Source organism: Leuciscus leuciscus (assembly GCF_965113295.1).
Source record: "Leuciscus leuciscus genome assembly, chromosome: 22".
NCBI classification, from domain to species: domain Eukaryota; kingdom Metazoa; phylum Chordata; class Actinopteri; order Cypriniformes; family Leuciscidae; genus Leuciscus; species Leuciscus leuciscus.
Window position 1 is genome coordinate 5,067,391 of NC_138746.1, and position 8,479 is coordinate 5,075,869.

Genomic DNA, 8,479 nt, shown 5'->3' on the forward strand with positions numbered 1-8,479 from the left:
TGAAACTAAAAGTTTATTTTACAACCCTGAATTGTTCTTTCTTCTCTCAACTATTCATAATACAGTCTTGAAGAAAATATTTTGATTTTCACAAGTCTGTAGACTAATTTAAAGAATTTTTGGGGGTTTAGAATGTTTGTTAATCCTCCACAAGATGGCGCAATAGAATCAGTAATTTTGTATAGTCCTGAGCTCATCATCACCAGCCTGATTCGTGTTGATCTTTCTAAGACAAAATGGTTATTCTTGAATGCATAGTGGACTTGACCTTCCTAACCTCTGTCTCGCGCTCTCACTGCTATCTAGCTCATTATTATCCCTGCACTCCTCCTGTTTTAAAATCACTCTCTTTCTTTCCATTGCATTTGCCAAAGTTTTTTTTTTCTCCCTATTCCCTTTGATCTTTCTTCTTTCTCTTCCCATGCCCTTTAGAAGCTCTAGTAAGACTCCTAAGACTGGATGACCCGTCAGCCCCAGTCAAATTCACGTGACCAGACGTGGACGTGTTCTGACCATCTCCATTTGCTTTTCCCTCTTCTTGGTGTTTGGAGATTGAGAAAACCAGCCGCTGTGGCTGCTGCAACAGTCTTGTTTGCCTTCTGTAGTTGCTGGCAGTTTGGAGCTGCTTTGATCAGTGGATGGTAAAGCGGGCCGCTCTGACCTTTGCTGGGTCGCTCCGCTGGTTCACTGTGCCATGGAGGCTGAAGCCTGTTTATTTGCACCGATGGAGCAGAGCAACTCAGTGTGCCAGCAAAACATAATATATGTCATTAGGGGACAAGCAGTGAAGGTTTGATACATTAACATTTTCATCTAATGAATTTGATGGCAAGGATGCCATGAGGCAATGCTTAGATGTTTTGACGACCTCAAGCATGACTTATCATTAAATTTATCGCTTATCGACAAATTTAATGATAAGTCATGCTTGAGGTCGTGCATCACCTTTTTGTGGCCTTTCTTTACCCTCTCGAAATGTTCCAGCACTTAAGATTTGCCTGCATGGTCCAGTCATGCACAATCTGTTAAGCCCAATTTATACTTCTGCGTCGAGTGTACGTCGTAGGGTACGCACGTAGGCGACGCCGTCGTGAGCATTTATACTTCTGCGAATGTCTGTGTTGCTCTGCAGTTACACCGCCGAAACGCTAGTTGGCGCGGGTGGGTTTTAATGTTCCAGTTCCACTGTGTTTACATTCCTCGCGGCTGTTTTGAGTTTAGGTTTCTACGAGCAATGGCGACTGAAGGACAGGAGTCATACAGATGGCTGTATTTCCGCACTTCTTCAAGCAATCTCTCGGTCACTTGGTCTATTTCCATGGCTCTTCACTGATCTTCGGAATTTAAAAATGGCGGGCGGGCGGTGCAGAGTGCAGAAGATCCTTCCGGAAATGCGTAGGAGGAAACGCGATGCTATCCAGCCGACCAATCACAGATCTTGCGGTCCGCGTCGCCGCGACGCGTAGTTACATTTTTGAGGAGGTGCGCGTCAGGGTACGGCGAAGGGTACGACGTATGGTACACGTCAATGCGTATGGTACGCCGTACCTTCTACGCGAACCCGACGCAGAAGTATAAATTGGCCTTTACTTTGTGAAGTTTTGTTTCTGCGACTACCCGACTAATCAAAATTTAGTCGACTAAGCCTTTTCTCGTTGACTATCAAGGGGAAGCCCTAAAATCAGCATGTTAGAATGATTTCTGAAGGATCATGTGACACTGAAGACTAGAGTAATGATGCTGAAAATCCAGCTTTGCTACACATTAAATTACATTTGAAAATATATTAAAATAAAAAACAGTTGTTTTGAATTGTAATATTTTTAAACAAAGAGACTTCTTTCAAAACCAAAAATCTCATTGGGCCCTAACTTTTGCGCAGTAGATATTGCATCTTTAATTAATCTTTAAGCATATTTTCATTTGACTTGCACTCTAAAAAATGTATTAAACCTTTGAACAATTTGAAAAAGTACTTATTTGCACACTTATTCTAGTTAAGCTATTATAAACACTGTAAGAGGGGGAAATTGCTAAACCACACACACCGCAGCTTCATAACACATTACTGTAGACATTACATTACTGCAACAAGAGTCCAATCCAGTTATAACCAGATTAATGTTCTTATAAGATGGAGGCTTTCTGTTATCCTATCCACAACCCTATAAACACAGAAACACTACTAGCACACTGTCAATAAAGCCCTCGCTCGTTCTTGGGAAGGAATTAAAGGATAAGAGAAGCACTCGTTTATGGAAAGACATGCACACATAAAGATTTCCCATGAAATCCATGGCTGTTTGTATCTTAAACATCCCTCCTCTGAAATTGGCGCTCATGAATCAAGCAGCTGTATTGATATACTAGTTTCTAGAGCAGCACTTTTTTTTTTCTTTCATTTCATCTCGTTCATTCTCAAACTGATGTTTGTTTTATAAAAAAAAGACAAAAAAAGTTTCACTCTTACAGTTTTTCTCAGTCACTTTTCTCGAATCGTGCCAGCAAGTGCATTTCACGAAACACTTCGTACAAACAGCACCACACTATGGACTACCTGCAAAAGCCTGTAAAGTGCTCAAATTCCTTAGTTCATCTCGCAAAAGTATTTACATCAGTGCAAAATTATGAGTCCTTGTGTCATTGTTCCCAAACAAGATAGTCAAAATGTTTAGCCACGTTGTCAATATAACAGTGTACTCTGTCAGTATTTTCAGATGTAAACTATTGCTACGATTTTGATGTTTATGTTTGTTTATGGTATATTGATTGCAATTTGCAAAAGACTGGACAGGACAGGATTTAGTGTTGGTCTGTTAACAAATTACTTTACAATGTCATTGCGATATATAAAAAAAAAAATCAAGACGATGAAGAGTTCAGATGCAAAAGCCTCTAAGTGCCATCTCTAGAATGATAATTTTTATAAAGCTTGTATATTTAAGTTCAATAATTTCACTTAAATGGCAAAGCAAATTACTTATTAATTGTCATTTAAGTGAAATTACTTAACTTAAATATACAAGCTTTATCAAAATGATCATTCTAGAAGAAAATTTCAGATGACACTTAGAGGCTTTTGCATCTGAACTCTTCATATACATGTGTTTGTGTGTTTGTGTGGTATAGTATGTATCTGTATTAAGTATATTTACTATATACTATAAAATGCAAGTGTAATATGCTACTGTAATATGAAGCATTACAGTAATTATGCAGTATTGCAGTGCACATTGTTGAAATACACAGCTGTTCTGTCTATGAAATGCTTGAATGACTGAGGAACCAGTTGTTCTCCCAACATTCGCTGCACCTTTCGACCCGCCTCAGCCATTGTAAAGTCATGACTCACTCATGATTGAGAACATGGTCCACAATAGTGGCCCTTATGGAAACGTACATACTTCCTTTGCATTTTCTACCTCTTCCTCTGCTTTGCCTCCCTATACCCTTCCACCACACATCCTTACTCCTCTACTTCCCGGCTGTTGACCCTGTTTGTTTCCTTGTTGTTCTTCCATTATAAGAAATTGTAACTCTGTGTTGTGCTCTGTCTATCTATGCTTTCCAATTGAAGATTCAAGACATGCATCTCTGAGCGATTTTGGAGAACTGGTTGATCATTGGTTTAGCTAACCCATTACATGTCCCTTCATTAGTGAAATTCAAGATTCACCTGCGCAATTCATCAATTCAGGACATATTTACAGAAAAAAAAAAGTCTAAAAGAAATGTATAGAAAATATACTTGACTAGATGATGTGGATGTGGGGGTTGAACAAGTAGTTTTGAGAATTTCAGTTGTGATCTAAGAAATGAACCAAAGTGACTGAGAAAAACGTGAAAAGAGTAAAGGCTCTTTATCGGAATCAATAGCCGCTTTTCCACCGTCGGGCCGAATGGTTCTCATTGCGTAACCGTTCCATTTCGTGTCGATCCGGGCCAGATGTTACGGTTACCGTTTCATTTTCCACTGTGGTGCTGCTGATAGCGAATGGAGAATGATCAGCTATAGCTTTCAATTTTATTATTGCTTTGTTTACTTCACTCATATAGCATGCTTAACCAACTTCAGAGAAACTAGCCAGGCAACAGACAAGTGACCAATCCTAAGTGGCGACGTCACTTCACGGATTCTACCGGTTCCGTGCCAGGCTCAACTGGAAACACAACTGGAACCGTTCCTTACCATTCTAAGAACCGTTTGGCCCGACGGTGGAAAAGTGGCTAATGGTTCCATGAAGAACCTTTAAAATCCATAGAATCTTTCCATTCCACAAACGGTTCTTTATAGTGGAAAAAGGTTCTTTAGATCAGTGGTTCTCAATTCCAGTCCTCGTGACCCACTGCTCTGCACATTTTGTATGTCTCTCTTATCTGACACACTCAGTTCAGTTCATGGAGTCTCTCCTAATGAGCTGATGATCTGGTTCAGGTGTGTTAAATAAGGGAGACATACAAAATGTGCAGAGCAATGGGTCACGAGGACTGGAATTGAGAACCACTGCTTTAGATTATTCAAATGTTCTTCACTCTAAGAAGAACTGTTCACTGAAAGGTTCTTTGGGGAACTAAAAATTGTCATTTTATGGCATCGCTGTGAAAACCCCCTTTTGGAACCATTATTTTTAAGAGTGTGTTTGTGAACCGGGAACTTTCCACTGTGTCCAAGAGTGTCCGGTGCACATTGTAAGACTTTGGGCGGTCCCAGACGAAAGATGACCAATCATGGTGATTTCTGTGGTCGTGGCTCCTAAACGGTGGTCCTTCGTCATACAGTGATGAAGGTTCAAAGACGGTCGTTGTCACGGCCTTGAGACCAAAGATAGTCTACGATAATGTTCTGAAATTTTGCATGATCATCACAGTGTGTTTGCTCCTACGACCTACGTCTACTGACTAATGAAAACACAACATGAAATGGCGTATTGATCAACGTGACATGGCCCTAAAACTTAAAACTACTACTTACCTCAAGCTTCATTTACAAGATTGGCATGCCAAGTTGGCCTCTTTTCCTCATCCATATTCCTCCTCTTTCACTTCCTCCTCTTTTTTCATTGCACATAAAAACCACAATTGCCAAAGTGCGATTCATCTTGCATTTGTTTACCTCTAGTGCATGCTGATGATGTTTTATTCTTCTATACTAACTTGAGTCGTAGCCTATGATTGAGTAGATGTCAACATCGTGAAGTCTACAAATTGATTAGATTCTTGTCGTACAAGTGTGATTTTTAATGATCTTACAGTATCGCAGAAATCGCAGTCTGTAGCAATAAGACACTTCATGCCTGTTTGCTTCAAGTGTATTTGCACCTGCACTAGGTCCACTGAATGGCATTGGACACTGTATATCACTCTGAAACCTTCATCTTTCAATGTAGCACTCGAAGCTTTTGAATGCACCTTCCTTGATATATAAGTGACATCTGAGTATATTTTACCCTAAAGGCCTCGTTGCAGTGTTATTGAAAAACATGAAAGTTCACCCGTGTTCATCAATTCACTGCAAAAATGATCGCAGTTGTTTTCCCGCTCTTCCAGGCACCTTGAGCTTCTTTCTCTTTTTTTGCACATCAATGCATCTTCAAGGTCCCGCTGCACCGCACCTCCTGATTTTCCCCATTAAATAATCAAACCTCCTTTGAGAGTGTAGTCTTTGTAGATTTACTTCAGGCAGGAAACAACACAAGAGGGTACAGGGGGATTTCTAACTCTGTAAAAAGTTGAAAAGTTGACATGAACTCTTGTAAACCCTCATGAATATGTGTATCAATCTTATTTTCCTGAGTGACTGTTCGGTGTTTATGTGCGACTCGGGTGAGTGAAACGTTGTGGAATAAAGGGAATCTGTGTCACTCTTGAAGCGCTCAAGCTACATTATAGTTTTGTCATCTTTGAAACAGTTTCTCATTAATTCCTAAAGTTCTGTGTGTAGAAATGAGGGGAAATTTGTCTTTGAAGTTGTGAGGAGCGTCTCAGGAGACCTGGAGGCCTCAGGCTGGACTTAGCCATTGATGAGGGAGATGTTGCTTTGAAAGGGAATCATTCCACCCCTCCGCTCATGTTCAGCTCATGGTTGCACAGAGCATATGCTGATACAGAAAAGATCACTTACTCCAATGTTTGGTAGGTCATGAAACAGTGACTAAATTTGCTTTGCAATTTCTGAAGACTGAATTTACGGACCCTGTATATTTGCAAACACAACAATGTACTGACATTAAAGTTTAGGGTCAGGTTTGGTGGTATGGGTAGGGTTAAAAGGGAAAGGAAAGGTCAACAGTGTAATTATAGCTTTAATTACAGAAACTAATTACAGATGTAATTAGATGCAGGCAATTATAATATAAGTACAATGTGAAAATGTATGCACATAATAAGTGCATTGTATTAAATTAGTAATTTAAATGTTAGTACATAGGCTAGTAGTTAAAGACACCTAATATAAAGTGGGACCTTTTATTCTAATTATTAATTACAATTTCTATTAGCCACAATGATTAGATATAGTAATGTTACTTTTTATTTTTGTTGTTTCATGAATTATGCTCTTACAGGCCAGTTCTCCCACGACTGAGCCTGGTTTCTCCCAAGGTTTTTTTTCTTCTTCTTCATTCTGTCACTTGATGGAGTTTGGGTTTCTTGCCACTGTCACCCTTGGCTTGCTTAGTTGGGGAAACTTAATATTCAACAACAATATTATTGATCTAACTGCACTGACACTATTGGATGAGAACTGAACTCAGCTGGACGACGACGTCACTGTTTTCTGCAGAACTACTTCATATAGATTAAATGAATAATAATAATAATAATGTAGGAACTGATGATCTTTACAAAGGAAATGAATCAAAGACTAACTTCAGCTGAACAATGACACTTTCCTTTAGAGCTGCTGTACAGACAAAATTAACTCGCTATATAAAGTAAAGTGCTATATAAGTAAAGGTGACTTGACTACATTTGGGGCATGTTGTCACACACACACACACACACACACACACACAAAAAACACTGTTTATATATTGTAATTTCATTATTGTAATCATTAATTACAATTTCTTGTAGCCACATTCTTTGATATAACTATATGCTACGTTTTATATTTTTGCCATGTCACGAATTGTGTTCTTACCGCCATCATAAAATGTCAACATGTGCAATGAATGTAGATGTAATTTTTTACATGCTTAAGAAATTGTGCCCATCAAGAATATATGCTTATTAAAAATTTTATTTTGAAAAATAAACTGACAGCTATAGCTCCAGTTTCCCCTATATATTAGGACTATTTGTGTACTCTACTTTGTGTTGTCTATTTGTGTACTCTGACTTTGCTAGAATATTATAATATTAAAAATGTGAACATGAAATCTCTATTTTGCCGTGTATTTTCAGTATTTTTATTTCAGAAGTCTGGAATTATGAATGATATACATGAATATGGTTTAGGAAAAAGTCCCAAACCCAAGACCAAAATTTTGACTCTGACTCGTTCTGCCACTTTCTATTACATCCACCAAACTAAGGAACATCAGCAGACCTTTAGCATGTTCTGTCACAATGTGCTTTATTTTTCTAATTGATTGGATTTTGATTTTCCTGTATAGCCAGAGATTACATAGACTTTCAATGACTGAATGTATGTTTGGACTTATTGATTTTAAACTCCAACTGTCGGACCATTCAAACATACACAACATTTAAAGTTTTTCTTGAAGAAATTTCATTTTCTAGTTATAACAGTTATTCATGTTCCTTGTTTGCATGCTCTATTTGTCTATATTTGTATTGGGCTTTAATTTCTTTAACAATATATATAATGGTTTTATGTAGCCTACTTATGTGAACAGAATCCATATTATCCATCCATTCATCTATGATGGATCTTTAGTAGCCCTATTCATAAAGTATTCAAGTTCATTAAGCACATACAGTAACTCAAAAGCTTTAGACATTCAGGCATGCTACAACAGATTGATGCACTTTCCTTTTCTAGTTTTAGTTCATAAATCATGTAAACAAAAATAGCTTTGAACCCTGAATATTTTTAACACACAAAGCAATTTTTGTTAACCATACTAAAAGGCGAATATATAATATAATTTACTTTATGTATAAATTCGATTACTGGAATCCCCCTTCCAAGGATACTCTATGGCCTCGAGCCAGTGTGTTGTCAATGCGTTATTCAATGTCATGTATTTGTAGTGTTATTTCATATTTCTAATGACTATATAATATAACTATATAAATATGTGTTGTAGTCAAGGCCATCATGTGCAGCTCATCTTATACAGGGGTCTACAGCAGGTCTTGTACTTAAACAGCTTTAAAGCTCAAATCCCCTTTACAAACAAGGAATACAGCTTGGACCGTTCCACTTCCTTTTGGGGGAACGTTGTTTCGATAAAACGTTATTAACACGTGATATTAGTGATATACCGACAACCTTTAAACATCATATTATGTA

At 38.0% G+C, this 8,479-nt stretch overlaps 1 long non-coding RNA gene across 1 annotated transcript in view; it reads right to left on the minus strand.

Moving 5' to 3' along the window:
- The window catches only part of LOC309486259, a 323,243-nt gene that overhangs the window by 120,023 nt on the left and 194,741 nt on the right, over positions 1-8,479 (minus strand). The window lies entirely within an intron of this gene.